The sequence below is a fragment of the Mauremys mutica genome, chromosome 26 (genome assembly GCF_020497125.1).
Source record: "Mauremys mutica isolate MM-2020 ecotype Southern chromosome 26, ASM2049712v1, whole genome shotgun sequence".
In the NCBI taxonomy this organism is placed as follows: domain Eukaryota; kingdom Metazoa; phylum Chordata; order Testudines; family Geoemydidae; genus Mauremys; species Mauremys mutica.
The window spans coordinates 6,620,954-6,645,683 of record NC_059097.1 but is presented as its reverse complement, the minus strand read 5'-3'; the positions used below and the strand labels follow the sequence as shown (position 1 = coordinate 6,645,683).

Sequence of the window (24,730 nt, the reverse complement as noted above, 5' to 3'; positions counted from 1 at the left end):
ACACGGATAGGAGTGCTAGGTGTGCATCCCCACAGGATAGATCTCGGGAGCTATGAACAAATAGGAGGGGATGAAAATCATGCAGGGTATTGGGCGCTAGAGTGGAGCGGTGACTGTGGGTGTTGACTGAGTCTCTGCTCTAGTGGGGCTGATGTGGGAGGCAGGGATGAGGGCAAGATTTCACGCACCAATTGAATTTTTTGTAGTGAGGGCTCTTGGTTGGCTTATTTGCTGCACTTGCAGAGGAATTGTCCAGTAGCAGCAGCCGGAGGAGAAATTGGCAGACGTGGGCCTGAGCAGCCTGGGCATCCTTCTGAGGAGACCTCAACAGTCTTCAGGTTTCTGCCTTCTGCCTAACTGGCTGTGAGTAAGCGGTGAGTGCTTGGAATTTTTGTACTCACTGTAATTTTCTTCATAGGCCGTTTCCTTCCTTGTTTGGTATGGGGCCCTGTGGGATTAAGGCTGGGGAAGAGACCAGAGTCATACTTGCCAACTTTCACTGGGTAGACAAGAACCCTGAATTCACAGTATTCCAAAAATCAAGCTAATCCTATTTCCAATAAGGCCAAAACAAGCCAATTCCTATGAACCCCAACACTCAATGACTAGATCTCTCCTGGCGTGCAGTCTGGGACTGTGGTGGGTCTGCTGTGCACCCCTGACTCTCTCCCCCCTTTGCCCCTGCTTGCCGGAAGCAGCAAGCTACAACGAGCAATAAGGTACAGATCAAAAACAAGCCCAATTTCTATGTTTTATTTTACCCCTTGAGATTTGGTATGTGTGACCAGAGTCTGCTGTGCAAAGTGACTATTTCGGGTGTCGTTGCAAGGGGTGCTTTCTACTTGTAGTCCTACCGGTGTAATGGGAATAGGGTTGAGGGCGGAGCCCCACTGTGTGCGGGAGGGGAAAATAAGAGCCTACCCAAAGTTGCTGACTGAAAGGGTAACTGATTTGTTTTTCCCCCTTGTGCTGGGTTTAGTAGCAAGAGAAAAGAAGTCACAGGCCAGAGTCTACTGCCCTCGTGCAATGGAAAGAGAGCAAGAGCGATGAGTCTGCAAGCGTTGTTGATGCGACACAGAAGGCGTCCATCTGGGAGCGGAACCGCCACCACTCTCAATGAGATAAGTGTTTTCTTTGGTGATCGCTCTGCTCAAGGCCCATCTTGCTCCCGGTAGGGACGCCCCGTTAGCTGGGGCTGGGTTTGTAAGAAAAGGTTCCTGACTAGTTGCGGTTACAAGGGAGACGATGTCCCCATTTTCAGGGGCTGCTCATGTCTCTGGCTAGGACCAGTGTGTCCTCCGCAGCATATTAAATCCAGGGGGATGACTCCAGCTGGTGAGTTTCTTGACTCCCTCCCACGTTTTTCTCTCTCTCTCTCTCTCCTCTAATGTGTTGGCCAACACACTCTGTCTGTCTGTCTCTCACTCTCTCTCTGTCCTTGCCTCTTCTTGTGCTGTCTTTCTTCGTAGGACACGGGCAGGTGTGTTACGTGTGCATCCCCACAGGCTAGGTCTTGTGAGCTATGAACAAGTAGGGGGCCGAAATGATGCAGGGCAGTGGGCGCTAGAGTGGAGCGGTGACTGTGGGTGTTGTGGGGCTAAGACAGATCGAAAGTGACGCAGGGAAAAGGGCCTTAATTGGGGTCTATGTAGTGCAGGAGTTCTCAAACTGGGGTTTAGGTCCTGTCAGGGGGCTGCAAGGTTGTTATTTGGGGGGTTGTGAAATGTCATCCTCCATCCTAAACATCACTTGGCTTCCAGCATTTATAATGGTGTTGAATATACAAAAAGTGTTTTTAATTTATAAGGGGAGGGTCACACTCAGAAGCTTGCTATGTAAAAGGGACCATCAGTACAAAAGGTTGAGAACCACTGGTGTAGTGATAGTTCTTGCTTGCCTTTATTAGTTTGCAGAGGAATTGTCCAGGAGTCTCAGCTGGAGAAGAAGCTGGCAGAAGTGGACCTGAACTGCCTGGACATCCTTCTAAGGAGACATGAACAGTCCTCAGCTTTCTGCATTCTGGATAACTGGCTATGAGTAAGAAGTCAGTGTTTTCAATTCCTTATCTGTACTCACTCTTGTTTCCTTCATAGGCCGTGTGCTTCCTCATTGGGTACGAGGCTCTTTGGGATTAAGGCTGGGGAAGGGACAAGAGTCTCCTGAGCAAAGTGACTATTTTGGGTGCAGTTAAAATGGGTCTCTTCTAGTTGCAGCTGTAAAGAAGTAATGGGAGATGGGTTGAGGGCAGAGCTGTGGGATACGGGAGATGTGAAATTAAGAGACTGTGACATTGGAGACGGAGACGGTAATTTTATTTTTTTTTTCTTCCTTTTACTTCTTCCTTGGTACTAAACCCAGCAGTCACACATCAGAGTCTACTGTCCTCATGCGATGGAAAGTGAGTGAGAGCAGCGAGCCTGTGAGCATTGTTCATGCCAGGCAACAGCCGTCAATGTGGGGGTCGAGCAGACGCCACTGTCAGTGAGATAAGTGTCTGTTTTGCTGAGGGTTCTGCTCACGGCCCATATGAGTTTCTTGCCTTTCTCTGTTTCTCTCTCTCTCTCTCTCTTACTCTCTTCTCTAGTGTGTTGGCCAACACTCTCTGTCTCTGTCCTTGCCTCTCCTTGTGGTGTCTCCCTTCATAGGTCACGGGCAGGAGTGCTAAGTGTGCATCCCCACAGGCTAGGTCTCAGGAGCTATGAAGAAGTAGGAGGGGATGAAAATCATGCAGGGTAGTGGGCGCTAGAGTGGAGCAGTGACCGTCAGTGTTGACTCGGTCTCTGTTCATCGAGTCGGGCTGATGTAGATGAGATGGGAGAGGGAAGCAGGGATGAGGGCATTCATAGAGCTCTGTGTAGTGACAGTTCTTGCTTGGCTTTATTAGTTTGCAGAGGAATCGTCCAGGAGCCCCAGCCGGATGAGAATGTCAGAAGTGGACCTGAGCAGCCTGGACATCCTGCTAGGGAAACAAGAATAGTTCTCAGGTTTCTGCCTTCTGCATAACTGGCTGTGAGTAAGGGCTCAGTGCTTTGAACTCGGAGTCATCTGTACTCACTGTAGTATTCTTCATTGACTGTGTGGTTTCTTGTTGGGTACAGGGCTCTGTGGGATTAAGGGTGAGGAGGGGCCAGAGTCAGCTTTGCAGAGTGACTCTGTGGGGTGTTGTTGTAAGAGGTGCTTTGTACTTTTAGTCCTAAAGGTGTAATGGGTAGAGGGCGGAACCCCGCCATGCGTGAGAGGGGAAAAGAAGAGCCTAAGAAACATTTCTGACTGAGACGGTAGCTTACTTGTTTTATCCCCTGGTTTTAGTACCAAGCAAAAAGACGTCACATGTCAAAGTCTGCTGCCCTTATGAGTGAGAGTGACGAGACTGCGAGCGTTGTTGGTGCCAGGCAGGAGCCGTCCATCTGGGAGCAGAACAGCTGCTACTATCACTGAGATAAGTATCTGTTTTGCTGAGGGTTCTGCTCACGGCCCACCTGGCTACAGGTAGAGACACCCCGTTAGGTGGAGTGGGTTTGTAAGAAAAGGTTCCTGACTAGCTGTGGTTTTGAGGGAGACAGTCCCCATTTTCAGGGGCTGATGATTTCTCTGGCCAGGATCGGTGTGTCCTCGGCAGGAGAAGGTTAGATCCATGAGGGATGACTCCAGGTGGTGAGTTGCTTGCCTTCCTCCTCTGTTACTCTCTGTCTTCTCTATTCTACTCTACTCTACTGTGTTGGCCAACACACACACACACTCTCTCTCTCTCTCTCTCTCTTTCTCTCTCTCTCTCTCTCTCTCTCTCTCTTGGCTGTCTCCCTTCATAGGGCACGGGCAGGAGTGTTACGTGTGCATCCCCTCAGGCTAGGTCTCGGGAGCTATGAACAAGTAGGAGGGGACGGAAATCATGCATCGTAGTGGGTGCTAGAGTGGAGGGGTGACTGTGGATGTTGACTGTCTCACTTCAAGTGGGCCTGATGTAGATAGGCAGGGATGAGGGCAAGATTACCTGCACCAATTGAATTTTGTGTAGTGATGGCTCATGCTTCGCTCATTTCCTGCGCTTGCAGAGGAATTGTCCAGGAGCAGCAGCTGAAGGAGAAAGTGGCAGACGCGGACCTGAGGAGCCTGGACATCCTTCTAAGCAGACATGAATGGTCCTCAGATTTCTGCCCTTATCTGTACTGGCTCCGGTTTTTTTTCAGAGGCTCTGAATTTCGTCATTGGACACGGTGCTCTGTGGGATTCAGACGAGGCAAAGGCACAAGTCTCCTGTGCAGAGTGAGTATCTTGGATGTAGGTGCAGTGGGCTGCTTTTTAGTTGTAGTGCTAAAGCTGTAATGGGAGGAGGGTTGAGGGCGGAGCCCTGAGGTGTGGTAGATGGGAGAAGAAGAACCTATGCACGTTGCAGACTGAGATGCTAACTGATTTGTTTTTCCCCCTAGTGCTGGGTTTAGTACCAAGTGCAGAGTCAGAGTCCACTCTGCACATGCCATGGAAAGGGAGCGAGAACTGGGAGATTCTGAGCATTGTTGATGCCAGGGAAGAGCCATCCAGCTGGGAGTGGAGCAAGGACCACTGTCCGTGAGATAAGTGTCTTGTTAGGTGAAGGCTCTGCTGTGGTTACGAGGGAGACAAGGTCCCTATTTTCAGGGGCTGCTCAGTCCTCTGGCCAGTACCGGTGAGTCCTCTGCAGCGGAAGGTTGGATCCAGGAGGATGACTCCAGATGGTGAGTTACTTGCCTTTCTCCTGTGTTTCTCTCTCTCTCTCTCTCTCCCTTCTCTAGTGTGTTGGCCAACACTCTTTCTCTCTCTGTCTTTGTCCTTGCCTCTCCTTGTGTCATCTCCCTTCATAGAACAGGGGCAGGAGTGCTAGGTGTGCATCCCCACAGGCTTGGTCTCGGGAGCTATTAACAAGTAGGAGGGGATGAAAATCATGCAGGATAGTGGGCGCTAGAGTGGGGCAGTGTCTGTGGATGTTGACTCAGTCTCTGTTCATTGAGTCCGGCGGATATAGATGGAATGGGAGAGGGAGGCAGGGATGAGGACATTCATAGAGCTCGGTGTAGTGATGGTCCTTGCTTGGCTTTATTAGTTTGCAGAGGAATTGTCCAGGAGCCCTCGCTGGAGGAGAATATGCAGAAGTGGATCTGAGAAGCCTGGACATCCTTCTAAGGAGACATGAATTGGTCTCGGGTTTCTGCATAACTGGCTGTTCCTCATCTGTACTTGCTGTAGTTTTCTTCATAGGCCGTGTGTTTCCTCCTTGGGTACGGGGCTCTGTGGCTGGGGAGGGGCCAGAATCTGCTCTGCAGAGTGACTATGTTGGGTGCCATTAAGAGGGCCAATGCAGAGAGGAGAAAAGGGGCCTGAACCCTGATTACAGGGTGGTCACCCTTTCTTTAGTAAAATACTCCTCCTTTAAACTCGGTGTGGGTGGGGCGGAAAGTCCCCAATGTGAAAAGATCTGGAAATGAACAGGTGAGGGAGGGATCCTGCTGAGTGTCTCCTTTCCGATCAATCCTCCATCTCTCAGCGACACCCTTCCGGACTTACCTTCCTACCTCACCAAGAAAATAACTTGGTGCTCCCTAACCTTTACCAGAAAAGACCCCTCTTCCTTGTGACGCAGTCCTGTTAGTAGGGTTAGGTGCACCCACATGCTGGCTCTGAATACCACCGCATGTGATTACAACACCTGAACATCAACACATTTCAGAAAGGACCGCCACATCAATCCCTTCGGACGTAGCCCTAGGAATCTCCTCTGTCTATTTCCAAAGAGACAGACACAAGGCCTGGAATTTGGACACAGCTCAGGGAACTATCCGAATGTCTACAGTTGAGCACTCATCAGTGCGATGGTGTCTTTCTTGTGCACAAGAAAACAAAGGGTCAAAGTTGTGGTTGGTTGAGCGGTGTAAATTGGGCAGGGCAAAAGGACTTGAGGAAGGATGAGGTGGAAGTGAGGGTCTGAAAGGAGCCCGGCACCTCACCTGTTCATTTCCAGACGGTGTGACATTTGCATGGTTGGGCCATTTCTTGGCTTTTTTGAGAAAAGGGGCGAATTTTCCACGGCCTCCACCATCCCCTTACAGCTGCCCCTTCGCCACACCATGTTGCATCTGACCTGGATAGGTCGCAAGTAAGATTTCACTTCAAATCTCAAAAAAGTCCAGTAGAAATAATTGTGGGGGAATTTCCTGTCACTAAGAGAAATGGAAGCTCAAGCCTTCTCAAGGGGTGAAGTGTCGCTCAGCCACAGGCACAAAAAGGCTCCCCTAGTTTAAGCGTTGGAGGTTTACACCCTGGTTACAGGGCAGTCTTTTGCCGGGTGTGTCAAAATGACCTGTGGTTTAATTTGCTTGGCAAAGGAGACCCAAACCTTCCTTACAGGGTGGTCCTTAAGGCAGGGGCGTTCGAATGGGGCAGAGCGAAAAGCGCCGTAAAGGAGAGACCTCTGTTCCCTCAGGAGAGCGTGGTCTCATTGCCCAGCAAGTGCCAGCGGCCCAAGAGGAGCCCTGCACCCTTCTCACAGGGATTGGTCAGTGGCAAAGAGCGTTTTAAAGTCTAGGTCCTAAGGAGGTCAAAGCCACAGAGACCTTGTGGTGATCTGCGTGTAATGTAATATCTCACTATAAGGTGACGAGGCCAGCAAGAGTTAATTAACTCACAAACTGACCTTGACCCATGGCCGAACTTTAAAGACTGGTTACGAAGATCTGTAACGGAATAGAGGTTTGAAATGCAGCCTGTATTGTTAGAGATAGAAGGGTAAGTGTTACCTCAGGTCTTGTCTATTGCTATAGCTGTGATTCAAAGATCAAAAAAGCAATATTAACATTTAGGAAGACACTGGAGTGAAATAGCGTTATTGTCTATATCGGGGACGGCAACCTTTCACAAGTGGTGTGCCGAGTCTTCATTTATTCACTCTAAAATTTATTACTGGCACGCGAAACCTTAATGTTTTTCAGAAGGTCTCTTTAGTTTCTATGTCTATATATTATATAACTAGTGTTGTATTGTAAAATAAACAAGGTTTTCAAAATGTTTAAGTAGCTTCATTTAAAATTAAATTAAAATGTTGATCTTACACCACTGGCCTGCTCAACCATCTGCTGGTCTGGGGTTCTGTTCCATTAGGCCGCCAGCAGGCTGTGCGGGGCCCTGCCCACATATAGCGGGTAGCTACCTTCTCTCTGGTTCTGGCCCATTCTCTTCCTCTCTCTGCACTGAGCTGAGGGTGGGAGTGGACTGAGCACAGGGCTGGGGCTGAAGGGTCTGGCCAGGAGCTAGAATGAGGGAGGGGGCTCAGGGTTGGGGCAGGAGGTCTGGGTGTGGGGGCACTTACCTGGGCAGCTCCCATTTGGTGTGAGGGGTGCAGGTGGGAATGTGAGTGGGGGTGCAGGAGCTCCCCTCTGGTGCTCAGGGTGGGGGTGGGGATGTGTAGGGGTGCAAGAGTCAGGGCAGAGGACTGGGGCTATGTGAGGGGGGTGCAGGTGTCACGGCGGGGGGGCTGGGTATGTGTGGGGGTGCCACAGTCAGGGCTGGGGGCCGGGGGGGGGTGAAGGAGTCAACAGAGGGCTGGGTGTGTATGAGGGAGGTACAGGGCTCAGGGCAGGGGCCTGTGTGTGTGTGTGTGAGGGGGGTGTCAGGGCAGAGGGCTGGGTGACTGCCCCCCTCCGAACCTCCAACCCCCTCTGCTCCTTGTCCCCTGACTACCCCCTCCTGGGACCTCTGCCCCCAACTGCCCCCCAGAACCCTATCCCCTATCTAAGCCTCCCTGTTCTTGTCCCCTGACTGCCCCCCTAGAAGCCTACCCCTTACCTGTCCCCTGACTGCCCCAACCCTTATCCACACCCCGAGACAGACCTCCGGACTCCCACGCCCCATCCAACCACTCCCCACCCCCAACAGGACCCCCAGCACTCCCGACCCATACAATCCTCACCCTGCTCCCTGCCTGCCGCAACCCCCTCCACACCCCTGTCTCCTGACAGCCCCCCCAAACTCCTGACTCATCCAACCGCCCCAGCTCCTTGTCCCCTGACAGCCTCCTCCAGAGACCCCCCCACGCTAACTGTCCCCTGACCCCTATCCAGCCCTCACCCCCTGACAGACCCTGGAATTACCATGCCCCATCCACCCCCCTGTTCCCTGCCTGCTGCCTCCAGAGACCCCCACCCCTAGCCACCCGCCCAGGATCCCACCTTCTATCCAACTAACCCTGCTCCCTGTTCCCTGACTGCCGCCATCCCTTACCAAAGCTCCCCAGCCCCAGATCCCCTTACCATAAGCCTCCAAGCAGAGCCAGCCTATGCTGCCCCTTGGGAGCGCACAGCCCCGCCCTTCAGAGTGCGGCGCGCACGGGGGCAGGGCTCTGGATGAGTGGGGAGCGTCTTTGCCTCCCTGCAGAGCCAAACGCTCCCCCACAGGAGCACGCAGCCCCGGACCCAGAGCTCTGCGCGTGGCGGCAGGGATCCGGGGGAGGGGGCGGCGGCTTGCTGCGCTGGGCCCGATGCTCCAGCCTGGGAGCATGGACCCTGCGGCTTGCCGTGCTGGCAGGATTTTTAATGGCACCCTGGAGTCCCGGCAGGCAGCCGCGTGCCATTGAAAATCGGCTCCTGTGACGTCTTTGGCACGCGGCTGCTGGAGGTTGCTGACCCCTGACCTAGTGTCTCTGTGGCTCCATGAGGGAAATAACTAGTGACACCGTGTGGCCATGTGGGGTAATGCACAGACGATTTCTCACGGAGCAACAGTGACACCGTGTGGCCACGCAGGGTATTGCACAGAGCACTTCTCTCAGAGGAACAGACACACCATTACCCTGCGTGGGCACACGATGTCACTGTTGCTTCGTGAAAAGTGCTTTGTGCATTACCCTGCGTGGCCACATGGTGTCACTGTTCCTCTGAGAGAAATGCTCTGTGCATTACCCGTCGTGGCCACACGGTGTCACTGTAGCTACATGCAGGAACTGTTCTGTTCATTACCCTGCGTGGCCACACGGTGTCACTGTAGCTGCACACAGGAACTGTTCTGTGCATTACCATGCGTGGCCACACGGTGTCACTGTAGCTGCATGCAGGAACTGCTCTGTGCATTACCCGTCATGGCCACACGATGTCACTGTTGCTCCATGCAGGAACTGTTCTGTGCATTACCCTGCGTGGCCACACGGTGTCACTATTCCTCCATGAGAAATGCTCTGTGCATTACCCTGCGTGGCCACACGGTGTCACTGTTCCTCTGAGAGAAATGCTCTGTGCATTACCCTACGTGGCCACATGGTGTCACTGTTCCTCTGAGAGAAATGCTCTGTGCATTACCCGTTGTGGCCACACGGTGTCACTGTTGCTCCATGCAGGAACTGCTCTGTGCATTACCCGTCGTGGCCACACGGTGTCACTGTTGCTCCATGCAGGAACTCTTCTGTGCATTACTCTGGGTGGCCACATGGTGTCACTGTTGCTCCATGCAGGAACTGTTCTGTGCATTACCCTCCATGGCCACATGGTGTCACTGTTCCTTTGAGAGAAATGCTCTGTGCATTACCCGTCGTGGCCACACGGTGTCACTGTAGCTCCATGCAGGAACTGTTCTGTGCATTACCCTTCGTGGCCACGCGGTGTCACTGTTTGCCTCATTGGCTCCAGTCTGTAGATCTAAAGCCGATAGGATCGATCCATGTCCCTCTCGCTCTTGGGCACTGGTGGTTTTTGCAGAGTTCTGCATCTGTTCTGCACACGGCCCCAGTCTCCAGCTGTTCAATCCTTCACCAGGGCGGGGGAGGGTTAATAGCGGGGGTCCCAGCCAGAGCCCCCAGCCCCCGCTGCGGGGAGGGGCGCAGGGCGGGAGGACGCAGGGGCTTGTTGGAGTAGCAGTGCACCCCGGCCTACAACTCCCATCAGCCCCTGCGGACCCAGCGGGCGGCGCTTTGGGCGTGACGGGCTGCGCTCGCAGGGCGGGGCCTGGAGCGGAAGTGACGTCAGCGGTCTGGAGGCCGCCCGTGGTAACCGGGGGACGCTAGTGCGGTGGGCGGGAGGCGCTGCGGTGCCGGGACGTGGGGCCCCCGCAGCGACCCCGCCCCCCCGGAGTGTTTGGGACCGGCCCCCCCGCCCCCCCGACCTGCTCCCACAGTCACCCCGCCTCCCCCGCCGGCGTGTCTTTCCTCCCCCCCGCCCAGCCACAGCCCCCTCCCCACCCCCACCTTTTCCCCTTCGGCACCTCCAGCCACAGCCCCCCCTGGCGCATCTTTCCTCCCACCCCGGCACCCCCAGCGCGCCTCTCCTCGCCTAGCCACAGCCCCCTCTTCCCCTCCTCCCCAGCACCCCCATAACCCTCCAGCCACAACCCCCCCCCTCTCCACAGCGTCCCTCACCCAGCCACAGCCCCCGACCCTCCCAGTCTGCCTTTCCTCCCCCCCAGGCTCCCACAGCCCCTGCAACCTTCCCCAACCCCCCGTGCCACCGCACTGCTGTGAGCTTCCCCAGCTCCTCATGGGCCACCCCCTTCCCCACACACCTTCAGTGTGCCACAAGCTTCCCTCCCCTGACGGGCCCCCCAGGCACCCCCATCACCCCCCAGCGCGTCTTTCCTCCCCCCAGTGCACCTTTCCTCCCCCCCGCCCAGCCACAGCCCCCCCATCTGCACTGCTTCCCTCACCCAGCCACAGCCCCCCCAGTGTGTCTTTCCTCCCCCCCACAGGCTCCCATACCCCCCCCGGCACCCCCAGCACACCTTTCCTCCCCCCCTGCCTAACCACAGCCCCCCCATCCCCACAGCTTCTCTCACCCAGCCATGCCCCCCACCCTCCCAGCGTGCCTTTTCTCCCCCCCCCAGGCTCCCACAGCCCCCCGCCCAGCCACAGCCCCTGCAACCTTCCCCAGCCCCCCATGCCCCGCCCCCAGTGCCCCCGCACTGCTGTGAGCTTCCCCAGCTCCTCATGGGCCACCACCTTCCCCACACATCTGCAGTGTGCCGCAAGCTTCCCTTCCCCCACGGAGCCCCCAGCACACTGTGAATTTCCCAAGCCCCCTTGGTGCCCCCAGCCCCCCTAGTGCGCCGCCACCTTCCCCACCCCCAACCTCCCCAGCTCCCTGTGACATTCTCTAACCCCCCTCAGCCCCTCACAAACTTCCTCTTCCCTCCCACACCCCCCAGCCCGCCCTGACTTTTCTCGTCCCCCCCCTTTAATCCCCAGCCCGCCCCAACCTTCCCCAACCCGCTTCCCCAGTCCCCAACCCACCCACCCCGCCCCCTATGCCTGCAGCCTTCTCTAATCTGAACGCCCGTTCCTCTAGCCGAAACCAGCCCACGCCCATCTATCCCCCCATCCGTTGGGCCCCTCAGTCCTTTCTTCTCCCTCCAACACCACCTAGGCCACCCCAACCTGCACCCCATCCCTACTTTCCCCCGTACATGCCTTCTCCCATAGCCCCCTTCCGCCCCCCTCCCTACCTCCCTCCCCAACACCCCCCAGCCTGCAACAACTGTCCCCAACCTACACGCCTGTATCCCCCAGTTCATTCCTCCATTCAAGGGACTCCTCAGATCCCATCTCTCTCCAACATCCTCCCAGCTCACCACAACCTGCGCCTCCATCCATGCCCCCACCTGTAGGGACTGCTCAGCTCCCCTTCCTCCCCAACAGCCCCCCCAGTTCATTCCCCCATCCATTGGGCCCCTCAGTCCCCTTTTTCCTCCCTCCCACCGCAACCTGCACCCCACTCTGTCCCTAGATCTGTGGGACGCCCAGTGCCCTTTTCTCCTTTGTACAACATTCCCCAACCTGCACCCCCATTCCTCCCTCCACCCATGGGGCCCCTCAGCCCTTCTCTCTCCTTCCTGCCCAACACTAACCCTTCCTAGCACACGGGCAGGCGAGCTAGGGGACGAAACCCGTGGGGAGCAGTGGATTGTAGAGTGGAGCGGTGACTGATAGTGTGGGCTCAGTCTCTGTTCCTCGACTGGGGTGGCTGTAGATGGGATGGGAGAGGGAGGCAGGGATGAGGGTGTTAATAGAGCTCTGTGTAGTGATAGTTCCTGCTTGTCTTTATTAGTTTGCAGAGGAATTGTCCAGGAGCTGGAGCCGGAGGAGAAACTGGAAGAAGTGAACCTGAGCAGCCTGGACATCCTTGTAAGCAGAGATGAAGAGTCCTCAGCTTTCTGCCTTCTCCATGACTGGCTGTGAGTGAACAATTATGGCCTCTATCCCTCATCCGTTACTACTCAAGTTTTCTTCAGAGGCCGTGAGCCTCCTTGTTGGCCATGGGGCTCTGTGGGATTACGACCAAGGGAAGGGACAACAGTCTCCTCTGCTCAGTGACTGTCTTGGATGCAGGTGCAACAGGCTGCTTAACATATGAACGTAAGAATGGCCAGACTGGGTCAGATCAAAGGTCCATCTAGCCTAGTATCCTGTCTACCGACAGTGGCTAATGTCAGGTGCCCCAGAAGGAATGAACAGAACAGGAAATTACCAAGTGATCCATCCACTGTCACCCATTCCCAGCTCCTGGCAAACAGAGGCCAGGGACACGATCCCTGCTCATCCTGACTCATAGTCGTTGATGGACTCATCCTCCATGAATTGACAGTAACTCTCCACTTAACATCCTCTCGCTTAACATTGTTTCAATCTTAGGTCCCTGGTCAATTACAGAACATGCTGTATTTAAAGTTGTGCAATGCTTCGCTATAACGGCGTTTGGCTGCCTGCTTTGTCCACAGTCGGCAGCCCCCCATCAGCTCTCCTATGCCCCCCCACCCCAGCACTTCCCGCCCGCCAGCAGACCCCGCGGATCAGTGCCTTCCCCCATGGCCTCCTGCCTGTGGCAATCAGCTGGCTTGTGGCATTGTTGATTCCAGGCTATGCAGATGCCATGAAGCTGGGAGTGGAGCAGACGTCACCATCAGTGAGATAAGTGTCTGGTTTCATGAGGACTCTTGTAACGGTCCACCTGCCTCCAGGCCAGGACTTATCGTTAGCTGGGGCTGAGTTTGTAGGAAAAGGTTCCTGAATAGCTGTAGTTACAAGGGAGACAAGGTCCCCATTTTCAGGGGCTGGTCATTTCTCTGTCCACAAGCAGTGTGTTCTCTGCAGCAGAAGGTTGGATACAGGGGGATGACTCCAGCTGGTGAGTTTCTTGACTTCCTCCCACGTTTTTCTCTCTCTCCTCTAATGTGTTGGCCAACACACTCTCTGTCTGTTTGTCTCTGTCCTTGCCTCTCCTTGTCCTGTCTCCTTTCGTAGGACATGGGCAGGTGTGGTAGCTGTGCATCCCCACAGGCTAGGTCTTGGGAGCAATGAACAAGTAGGAGGGGACCAAAATCACACAGGGTGGTGGGCGCTAGAGTGCAGCGGTGACTGTGGGTGTTGATGGAGTCTCTGCTCTAGTGGGGCTGATGTGGATGGTGTGGGACAGGGAGGTAGGAATGAGGGCAAGATTTCATGCACCAGTTGAATTTTGTGTAGTGATGGCTTTTTCTTGGGTTACGTCCTGCGTTTGCAGAGGAATCATCCAGGAGCAGCAGCCGGAGGAGAAATTGGCAGAAGTGGACCTGAGCCGCCTGAAAATCCTTCTAAGCAGACATGAACAGTCTTCAGCTTTCTGCCTCCCACGTAACTGCCTGTGAGTAAGAGGTCAGGGCTTGTAATTCCTCATCTGTACTCACTGCAATTTTCTTCACACTCTGTTTGCTTCCTCATTGTCTATGGGGCTCTGTGTGATTAAGGCTTGAAGGGACCAGAGTCTCTAGATCTCTCCTGGCGTCTGCATTCTGGAACTGTGGTGGGCCCGCTGTGCACCCCTGACTCTCGCCCCCCCCTTTGCGTCTGCTTGCTGGAAGCAACAAGCTACAGAAAGCAATAAGTTACAAGCCAAATCATGCTTATCCCCACAGGTGTGGTGTGTGTGTGACCAGAGTGTGCTGTGCAGAGTGACTGTTTTAAGGTCTCATTCCAAGGGTTGCTTTCTACTTGTAGTCCTAAAGGTGTGATGGGATGAGGGTTCAGGGCAGAGCCTCACTGTGTGGGAGAGGCGAAAAGTAGAGCCTCCCCAACATTGCCCACTGAGATGGTAACTCACTTGTTTTTTCCCCTCATGCTGGGTTTAGTACCAAGGGAAAAGAAGTCACGTGTCAGTGTCTACTGCCTTCATGTCATGGAAAGCGAGCGAGAGCGATGGAACCTTAAGAACTACTGATGCCAAGGAAAAGCTGTCCTACTGGGAGTGGAACAGTCACCACTCTCAATGAGATAAGTGTCTGTTTTGGTGATTGCTCTGCTCCCGGCCCACCTTGCTCCTGGTAGGGACGCTCCATTTGCTGGGGCTGTTTGTGAGAAAGTGTTTGTTTATGAGGGAGACAAGGTCCCCATTTTCAGGGGCTGCTCAGTTCTCTGGCCAGTAGCAGTGTGTCCTCTGCATCAGAAGGTGAGATCCAGGGGGATGACTCCAGGTGACGAGTTGCTTCCCTTCCTCCCATGTTTCTCTCTCTGTCTGTCTCTTCTCTAGTATGTTGGCCAACACTCTCTTTCTCTCTCTGTCTGTCTCTGTCCTTGCCTCTCCTTATCCCTTCTCCCTTCATAGCACACGGGCAGGCGTGCTAGGTGTGCATCCCCACAGGCTAGGTCTTGGGAGCTATGAACAAGTCGGAGGGGATGAAAATCATGCTGGACAATGGGTGCGAGAGTGGAACGGTGACTCAATGTTTACTCGGTCTGTATTCATTGAGTGGATTTCACACACCAATACAGCTGTATGTAGTGATGTCTCATGCTTGGCTTTTGCAGCTGCGCTTCTAGAGGAATCATGGAGGAGCAGCAGCCGAAGGAGAAGGTGGCAGATGTGGACCTGAGTAGCTTGGGCATTCTTCTAAGCAGAGATTAACAGTCCTCGGCTTTCTGCCTTGCACATAACTGGCTGTGAGTAAGTGATACTGTATTCAAAGCACTGAACTCCTCACTTAAAGTTGCCCCGGTTAAAGTTGTTACGTTGCTGATCAATTAGGGAACATGCTTGTGTAACATTGCGCAATGCTCCCTTATAACGTTGCTTGGCAGCTGCCTGGTTTATCCAGTCCTTGCAGGAAAAGCAGCCCGTTTCAGCTCGCTGGTGGGGGCTTGGAACCAGGGTGGACCGGCAGCCCCCCATCAGCTCCCTGCCCCCCTAAGTTGCTGGCAGTTGAGCTGTCCCTTCCCCCCCACTGCCATGTGCTGCTCCTGCCCTCTGCCTTGGAGCTGCTCCCCGGAGCCTCGTGCTTGCTGTACAGGGGAGAGGGGAAAGGGGGGCTAATGTCAGGGTGTCCCCCTACTCCTGCCCCCCACTTACCCCTTCATCTAGAGCAGGGTGGGGACAGGACAGGGCTCAGGGTTGTGGAAGCCAGTAAATAATTAACAAGGTTTTAAAGAGATCTTAATGAATGTTAGTTAGCATGAGTTAGGTTAACTGTGACCCTGGTGACGTGAGGAAGCAAGATAATGTAAGACAGAGGGAATTGTGTGAAAGTTATTACGACCTTGCAATATGCAGTCTTGCAGTCTTGTTTTTCTAGTGAGATAGCAGAGAAGCTTATGTATAAACAAAATGTATTTGTTGCTTTTTACTGTCTGTATTATTGTTAGAAATTGTCTGTAAAAGGTATAAAGGCTTGCTGTGATTGTTTACCAGTTGAGAGACCTGTCCAGGACTGGGGTGACCCTGTGTCCTATGGCACTCTCTCCCTCCATGGTAATTACTGGAGAAATAATAAAGTATTTGGTTTTGCTGCACCCAAACGAAAAGCGAGAACTGAGTTTTTCTTCGACAATTTGGGGGCTCGTCCGGGATGGCAACGCCCACGGACCCACAGACGGCTACTACGGATCATTCCCCTTCGAACCCCATGGCGCCACATGAGAGGTATGAGACCTTTTGAAATCTCTATTGGGGTATCGGAGGAGGACTTTCCGTGAGGACGTCTGTCTCTGTTGGGCTCACGCCATCTGAACTTATTGACTGTGCAGCAGGATCAGATGCAAAGTGGTATTGGGGAGAGGCCCCAATAAGGTTAGTTTATAGCAGTACTGGGAACTGCTGAGTTGGCCAAGGTAAATGCATAGGTAAATGCATAAGGTAATGCATAGGTAAATGCATTAGAATGCACCGGTGCTGAGGGGTTTTTACCGCCTCAAGAGGGGTTGTCATACCGCCTCATGGTATTGGTCCGGACCAGGTAAAGATGCATCATGGTTAAAATAAAAAAAGAGATAAAAAGGTTAAAAAAAAAAAAAAAAAAAGGGTTAAAAAGAAAAAAGAAAAGGAAGAAAAAGAGGCCTTGGTGTGTGTGTGTGTACACCAGTGTGAGTGGCTGTTACCGGGCTAGCCCGGTAACTAGTGGATCTTTAGGAGATCTGACCCACAGTGGGCTGACTCGGCCAGGCATTGTCCGGCGAGGAAGCTGCCTGGGTCTAGGAGTGTGTGAACCCATCTTCCCTCCCCTTTCCTTGTGAGTTTCTCCTGTGTGAGTGGAAAATGGGTAAGGGACTGTCTAAATATTCCACCTCACCCCCTAAGGGTACCCCAGCATATTACATGTACGTACATTATGGTTCTAAAATCTGCAGGTATTTAAATGATTGGAATCTGTACATGCGTGAAAAATTCATTTAAACAATGCCCATTAGAAGGTACCTTCAATCTAGATAAGATCATATATCTCAGTGGAGCTTTAATCACAGAGAAAAGCCTCTGACACAGTGTGAGCAATTTGTCTAGGAACGGGTTAATTTGAAATTCGGCTTAGCCCTGAGATAAAGGAGAAGTTGTTTTGTCTTCAAGGTCATGAATCAGTGCGGACTATGCTAAGTGCAAAGGCTGTACAAGTTACAGAATTGGAATTATATTTGCAAAGCTTAACTTCCCAGTGAGACATGTGTGAGTATTGAAGTGGTTTAAGGCTTGGGGCATTCATGTTTTCCTGTGTGAGGTGGGAGCATTCCCAATACTCTCCATTGTTGTTTTATTATTTTAATGAAGCTTTAAAATTTGATTGTATGCTCTGTCAGTCTGATCACCTGACATGAGGGATAAATTAGTAACAGGAATTTGTCACAGTTTGGTGTGCAATTAATAATGGGGGGGCCCTGCAGAATTTACACCATCTCTCTGTTTACCCTTGTTATTTTGTGTTTGCTTTGTTTGGTATTGTTGGTTGCATGATTAAAGGTGAGCTCTAATAGAATAAGGAAACACTATTTAGCTTTGGCTCTGTTTTGTTTAACCGGTTACTGATGTTTTTCTGCTCTGTTCATTTGGGCGTTAGGTGAGTGAGCGGAACTGAACTTCTCGTTCGTAATTCCTCAGGGTGGAAGCCATGTGTGCGATGAAGCTCTGAGGTTGTCCTGAGATTTTTACAGTCCCGCCCCCGCGTAGCGGACAATATAATAGAAGTAGAAAAATTTGGCTTAGACTGTAATTTTTTGCTTTTTGTGTAATTTTCTTTTCTGTTTAAGTGTCAGCAGACAAATGGGTGGGTCTCTGGGTAGACCCCCAAAGGGGTCTGGATTATGTGTTAAGTGAATGGCCATGTATTTTTGCCCAGGTGGCAAGCCTTACTAGGGAGGACTCAGGTAGTCTTGTGAGTAGAAATATTTTGGGGAAAAGACCAGTAGGGTGGGGCTAGTTGAGAAGCTCACCATCCTAGCTAAACTGGTTGTGGAACAAGCTAGTGTCCATGGACGGGACGATTCAGCGAGAAAAAAGGATCAGGCCCAGGCGACCAGGCAACAGACAGAGTGATTGGAAAACAGGTTGGAAACTTTTGAGGGTGTAGTGGAAAGAAGGAGTAAGTGAATATAAGCATGAGAATTTCAAATACTCAAGAGGATATTTGGAATGGTGATTTGAATTGGTAAAGTGGCTGTTGGAAGGGAAAAGCGAGTGATTTTTAAGAGAACAGTTTTGGTGTCTTTGAACTGTTTGTAAATAACTTCAGGCAAATAAATTTATTAGATTGTAATAATTTGGCTGTGACCAATTTTGTTAAATCAGTTGAAAACTGTATACAGTGCTATGTAATGAAAATTTTATTAGGCTCTACAGGCACTATAAGTGGTGATGTTTTCTTTCAGTGTTTAAAAGCAGGAGTTAGAAGAAATAAAAAGCAAGCCAGAAATAATCTGTGTTACTGCAAATTAACTAACTGATAAGGTAAAGGCCTCTGAAACCAAGGCTGTCTAAGAAACACATACGAGAAAATATGGGGTAATTCCTCTGTTTTGCCTAGAATCAACAAGAGTATTTGTATATTTTAAGTATTTAATTGCCCAGACGGGGTGGACCTCTGTTTGTCTTTCAGATAATCAAAGAAAACTAATGCCAGCAGCACAGCATTCAACGTACCTTGATTTACTGGCACAGTAAAAAATTATGTTGTGTGTTCTATGTTCTGTCTTGTTGTGTTTTTTTTTTCGTAGCCAGAATTGTTGTGTTTAATATTTTCATGAGATGGTCTGATTTGATATCAAGCGGAAATGTTGGATTGAGATGCAGATACTTGTTTTGTTCAATTTAGAATACAAAGTGTTTGGTTACATCAGAAAATGTGATATACTAAAGTCTAATACATTTTCTTAAGTAAGAGAAAGAAACTACATTGGCCACATCTTTTAATTGAGAATTGTTGTTAAAATTTGCATACTGACAGGGTTAATTGGAAGCGAGGACATGAAAAGTTAACCCACTCCCCATATTGTACAAGGGATCCTTCTGGCTACCTCAGACTTTTAGCCAGAGGGCTGGGGATGGTGGATAGCTATTGGACTAGAAGTTATATTAAGTGGACTTCTCAAAGTGGGTGTGCTTGTCCTGGCTTGTTCTTCCAAAGTTCTGTAATAAGGTTATTTTAGTGAAAGGGTATATGTGGCATACATTGAATGATAATACTTCTGTACTGTATAACAGTACTGTTTATGTGTTCATGGTATGAAAAAGGTGTATAATTGAAGAGTAAAAGTTTCCTTTGTAGGTAAAATGAAAAAAAAAAAAAAAAAAGCCAAGAAGAGAATGGCTAACATGCGCTGGCCCCAGTCAAGGACACCGCTTGGCTGCCTACCAAGGGAAGGGGGGGGGGAATGCTTGCTGCAGTTACACGAGATTGGTGTGCACCGGCCAGCCCACTCTCCTCCTTGGGACCTTTTGTAAATATTCAGATTGATTTTATTTAAATGTCTAAATGTTGTGGTTATGAATATGTATTAGTTTTAATTGATGTATTTACCACTTGGGTTGAAGCTTTTCCCTGCAGGACAGTAGATGTCTTTGCTTACAGATTTTGTACCACGTTTTGGCATCCCTGTGACTATCAACAGTGGTCATGGAACTCATTTTACTGGACAGATTGTAAAGGGGTTATGTGCAACTCACTGCCCTCACCACCCACAGTCTGCTGGGACAGTGGAACGCCGGAACGGGACTTACAAAAAAATGAACTGGCCAAGATTTGTGCTGAGACACACTTGAAGTGGCCAGATGCCTTTCCTTTGGCACTGATGTGTATGAGAGCCATTCCCAATCGAAAGACTGGACTCAGCCCTCATGCAGTTTTGACAGGACGCCCAATGTGACTACCAACTGCATCCCCACTAACCCCAGCTCAGATGGACATTCATTTGCTGGATAACATAATGCTTAAATATTGTCAGGCACTAATGAAATGTGTTAAGTCTTTTTATACACAGGTGATGGAAGCACTACCAAAGGATCCTGTGCAACCTTGCCACTCGTTGGAACCAGGAGCCTGGGTCTACATAACGATCCATCAGCGAAAGACTGCCTTGGCTCCATGCTGGAAAGGCCCTTTCCAAGTCCTGCTGACTACCGACACCGCTGTGCAGTGCCACAGACTGACTGCTTGGACCCAGGATTCTCACTGCAAAAACACCCCTCCACATCAGACGAATTTTCCTATTGATGCTTAGCCTATTCTTTCTTCTAGTTCTACTGTGCTTCTGGACAGCAGGGAAAAAGCTCCCTTGTCCACTGACAGACCAACTGTGCCTTTAGACTTTTCTAGAAAAAGCACAGCTATTACAGGGTGATATGTGCTGGAAACCTCTCCCCTGTAGGATGCTGAACCTTGATTGTTTTGGGAAAGAAGAAGAAGCACTCACTCCACTGACATTGCCAAAGTCCAGGAATTCCTGACTGAAAAGGACATTGAGAACTGACCCTGGTGAAGAAACAAAGAATTACATTCTGGCAGGAAGAAATTTGTGGGACCCATGCTTGGGACTGTGGTATTAATTGGATTTTGGGGTTTATTCTACAGGCTGCGCCCTGTGTTCTGGATAAATCCTTCAGTATGTATTGCCCTCCTTAATTGGATTTTAACTGACATTGCCCTCATCCAGTTTTCTACATACCCAGATTGTCGTTTCCACCCTTAGTTCTATGACCCAGAAGGAAACTGACAGAGATGGTATTGAATATCACTGAGGCTGGGAAGGCATTGCAGTGGGATCTGGACCAGACTTGGCCCACTGCCCTTACAGACACGTCAGGAGTACCATCTGATCTGTGGTCATGAAGACATACTTGGACACTTTCTGGATGGAAGTGTGGACATTCCAAGTGCTCCTTCCAAGCATATGGACCAGTTAGGGACTGTGGGCTCCCACATACCGAATCCTGCTGGGTCCATGGGGAGGATGCATGTGGAACTGAATTATTTACCGAGACATCTGGGAAATTAGACCACCTGGTATACCTACCTGATTTATAGACAGTACCCCTAGAATAACACCTGATGGGATATACATATTGATTTTACCACTGCTGCAGGCAATTATATCATTTACTGGCCTGCAGATAGAATGTAGATAGAATGCAGATAAAATATTGCAAGTAGCTCTTAGATTTTAGGTATATTTTGATTGGACTAGAATAATGCCTGATCGGTTTCAAAATTTGCTTTCATTGTTACCAAAGGTTCTAAGAATCTCTGAATTGCAAGGGCAAATTCCCATGCTTTAGAATATATATCAAGCTGGAAGGAATGCCTTTCATACAGCTTATAGAGTGTTTACTTTATGTACTAGGTATGATGTTTTGTGCTTTGTGTTCGCAATTGTACAACAGCCCCATTATATTATTCCTATGGGATTGTTATTGTTTGTAATGTTATTAGTTAATTTAGGATTATATTATTGTTGTTGTTGTTGTAAATAACGTAAGAATAGCAATACCTTTCATGTTCATTCTAATCATGCATTGTCATTACGTCCCATGACGGTTGACATGTTTGCTGTAGAATCTGAAGTCCATGGTTTCATGCGAATTGAGAGTTGAAATTGTTTGTTGTACTAGAAGTACAAAAGGGGGGAGTGTGGAAGCCAGTAAATAATTAACAAGGTTTTAAAGAGATCTTAATGAATGTTAGTTAGCATGAGTTAGGTTAACTGTGACCCTGGTGACGTGAGGAAGCAAGATAATGTAAGACAGAGGGAATTGTGTGAAAGTTATTACGACCTTGCAATATGCAGTCTTGCAGTCTTGTTTTTCTAGTGAGATAGCAGAGAAGCTTATGTATAAACAAAATGTATTTGTTGCTTTTTACTGTCTGTATTATTGTTAGAAATTGTCTGTAAAAGGTATAAAGGCTTGCTGTGATTGTTTACCAGTTGAGAGACCTGTCCAGGACTGGGGTGACCCTGTGTCCTATGGCACTCTCTCCCTCCATGGTAATTACTGGAGAAATAATAAAGTATTTGGTTTTGCTGCACCCAAACGAAAAGCGAGAACTGAGTTTTTCTTCGACAGGGTGGAGAGAGTCTGCTGCCTGCAGCTGCTGTCTCAACTTCCTGACCTACTTAAAAAGGCAATGTCCTTAAAGTGGTGTCAGCGCACTTGAAGGGGCAATGTGCATCTCTCACTCTCTTCCCCCCCACACACACAGGGTGTGTCTCTGTCTCTCTCTGCCATGCTGTCTGCCCTCCCTCCCTCCATTCGTGCTGCCTTGTAGAGTGTGAGGTTACATTAACAACAATGCGTTAACCCTTGAGGGCCCAGCTGAGTGCTAGTTCATCATTTAGCAGTAAGGCATTCTCTGGGAAACATCCCACCCTCTGTCTGCACCACCTCAACCAAGCTTCACAATCATCATTACTGGTTACAGTATTAAATTGTTTGTTTAAAAGTGATACTTTTAATTCCTCATCTTTACTTGCTCTAGTATTGTTCACAGGCCGTGTGCTTCCCTGTTGGGTACAGGACTCTGTGGTATTAAGGCTGGAGAGTGGCCAGAGTCTGCTGTTCAGAGTGACTGTTGGGTGCTGTTGCAAGGGCTGCTTTTTGGCTGAAATGCTAAAGGTGTCATGGGAAGAGCGTTGAGGGTGGAGCGCCGCCGTGTGGGAGAGGTGAAAAGAAGAGCTAATGTGACGTTGCCTGCTTAGATGGTAACTTATTTTTTCCCCTTGTGCTGGCTTTAGTACCAAGGGAAAAGAAATCAGGCGTCAGAGTCTACTCCCTTCATACGTTGGAAAGTGAGCAAAAGTGATCGGACCGCGAGAACTATTGATGCTACGGAAAAGCCGTCCAACTGGGAGTGGAACAGCTGCTACTCTCAATGATAAGTGTCTGTTTTGGTGATTGCTCTGCTCATGGCCCCCTTGTTTCTGGTAGCGATGCTCCGTTAGCTGGGGCTGGGTTTGTAAGAACAGGTTCCCGACTAGTAGTTATGAGGGAGACAAGGTCCCCGTTTTCAGGGCTGCTCAGTTCTCTGGCCAGGAGCAATGTGTCCTCTGCAGCAGAAGGTTAGATCCAGGAGAATGGCTGCAGGTGGAGAGTTGCTTGCCTTCCTCCTGTGTTTCTCTCTCTCTCTCTCTCTGTTCTCTAGTATGTTGGCCAACACACACCCTGTCTCTATCCTTGCCTTTCCTTATGCTGTCTCCCGTCTTAGGACATGGGCAGGTGTGCTAGGTGTGCATCCCCACAGGTTAGGTCTTGGAAGCCCTGGAGGAGTAGGAGGGGACGAAAACCATGTTGGGCAGTAGGCGCTAAAGTGGAGCGGTGACTGTTGGTGTTAACTCGGTCTCTGTTCGTCGAGTGGGGCCGATGTAGGTGGGATGGAAGAGGGAGGCAGGGATGAAGCCAAGATTTCAAGCACCAATAGAGCTGTGTGTAGTTATGGCTCATGCTTGGCTTTTGCAGCTGCGCTTGCAGAGGAATTGTCCAGGAGCCCCAGCCCAAGGAAAAACTGGCAGAAGTGGATCTGAGCAGCCTGGACATCCTTCTAAGGAGATATGAACAGCCCTCAGCTTCCTGCCTTCTGAACAACTGGCTGTGAGTAAGCAGTCAGTGCTTTCAATTCCTTATCTGTACTTGCTATAGTTTTCTTCACAGGCCATGTGCTTCCTCGTTGGGTACCGGGCACAGTGGTATTAAGGCTGGGGAAGGGACAGGAGTGTCCTGAGCAAAGCGACCATTTTGGGTGCAGTTACAATGGGTCCTGTCTAGTTGCAGGTGTAAAGTAGTAAGGGGAGTTGGTTTGAGGGCGGAGCTGTGGGATACAGGAGACGTGAAATGAAGAGACTACGCGACATTGCAGACCGAGATGCTATTTTTTTTTTCTTTTTCTCCCCTCTGCTGGGTTAAGTACCAAGGAAAAAGAAGTCACACGTCAGAGTCTACTGCCCTCATGCCATGGCAAGTGAGTGAGAGCAGCGAGCCTGTGAGCATTGTTCAGGCCAGGCAAGAGCCGTCCATCTGGGAGCCGAGGAGATGCCACTGTCACTCAGATAAGTGTCTGTTTTGCTGAGGGTTCTGCTCACGTCTCAGCTCCTGGTAGGGATGCCTCATTAGCAAGGTCTGGGTTTGTAAGAAAAGGTTCCTAACTAGTGGTTATGAAGGAGACAAGGTCCCCATTTTCAGGGGCTGGTAATTTCTCTGGCCAGGAGGGGTGTGTCCTCTGCAGCAGAAGGTTGGATCCAGGGGGATGACTCCAGCTTACGAGTTTCTTGACTCCCTCCTGTGTTTTTTACTCTCTCTCTCTCTCTCTCTCTCTCCTCTAATGTGTTGGCCAACACACTGTCTGTCTGTCTCTCTCTCTCACTCTGTCTCTGTCCTTGCTGCTTCTTGTGCCGTCTCCCTTCATAGGACACGGATAGGAGTGCTAGGTGTGCATCCCCACAGGCTAGATCTCGGAAGCTATGAACAAATAGGAGGGGATGAAAATCATGCAGGGTATTGGGCGCTAGAGTGGAGCGGTATCTGTGGATGTTGACTCAGTCTCTGTTCATCGAGTCGAGCGGATGTAGATGGGATGGGAGAGGGAGGCAGGGATGAGGGCAAGGTTAAATGCGCCAGTAGTGCTATGTGTAGTGATTGTATTTGTTTGACTTTATTAGTTTGCAGAGGAATCATCCAGGAGCCCTTGCCGGATGAGAATATGCAGAAGTGGACGTGAGCAGCCTGGACATCCTTCTGAGGAGACCTCAACAGTCCTCAGGTTTCTGCCTTCTGCCTAACTGGTTGTGAGTAAGCGGTGAGTGCTTGGAATTCCTCATCTGTACTCACTGTAATTTTCTTCATAGGCCGTTGCCTTCCTTGTTTGGTATGGGGCACTGTGGGATTAAGGCTGGGGAAGAGACCAGAGTCATACTTGCCAACTTTCACTGGGTAGATAAGAACCCTGAATTCACAGTATTCCAAAAATCAAGCTAATCCTATTTCCAATAAGGCCAAAACAAGCCGATTCCTAAGAA

At 50.6% G+C, this 24,730-nt stretch overlaps 2 long non-coding RNA genes across 3 annotated transcripts; both read left to right on the top strand.

Annotated features, from left to right (window-relative positions):
* The first annotated feature begins 1,989 nt into the window (after positions 1–1,989).
* LOC123356723 lies at positions 1,990–3,611 on the top strand. 2 transcript variants are annotated; one of them, XR_006575428.1, is made up of 4 exons: positions 1,990–2,037; positions 2,362–2,477; positions 2,885–3,009; positions 3,310–3,611. It is a non-coding gene; the product is annotated as an uncharacterized LOC123356723 (long non-coding RNA). The 2 variants fall into 2 exon arrangements; XR_006575429.1 differs by having other exon boundaries at positions 1,992–2,037; positions 2,359–2,477.
* Positions 3,612–3,735: 124 nt separating this feature from the next.
* On the top strand, positions 3,736–24,427 carry LOC123356722. The gene is made up of 3 exons (XR_006575427.1): positions 3,736–4,263; positions 4,428–4,712; positions 24,374–24,427. It is a non-coding gene; the product is annotated as an uncharacterized LOC123356722 (long non-coding RNA).
* The last annotated feature ends 303 nt before the right edge of the window (positions 24,428–24,730 follow it).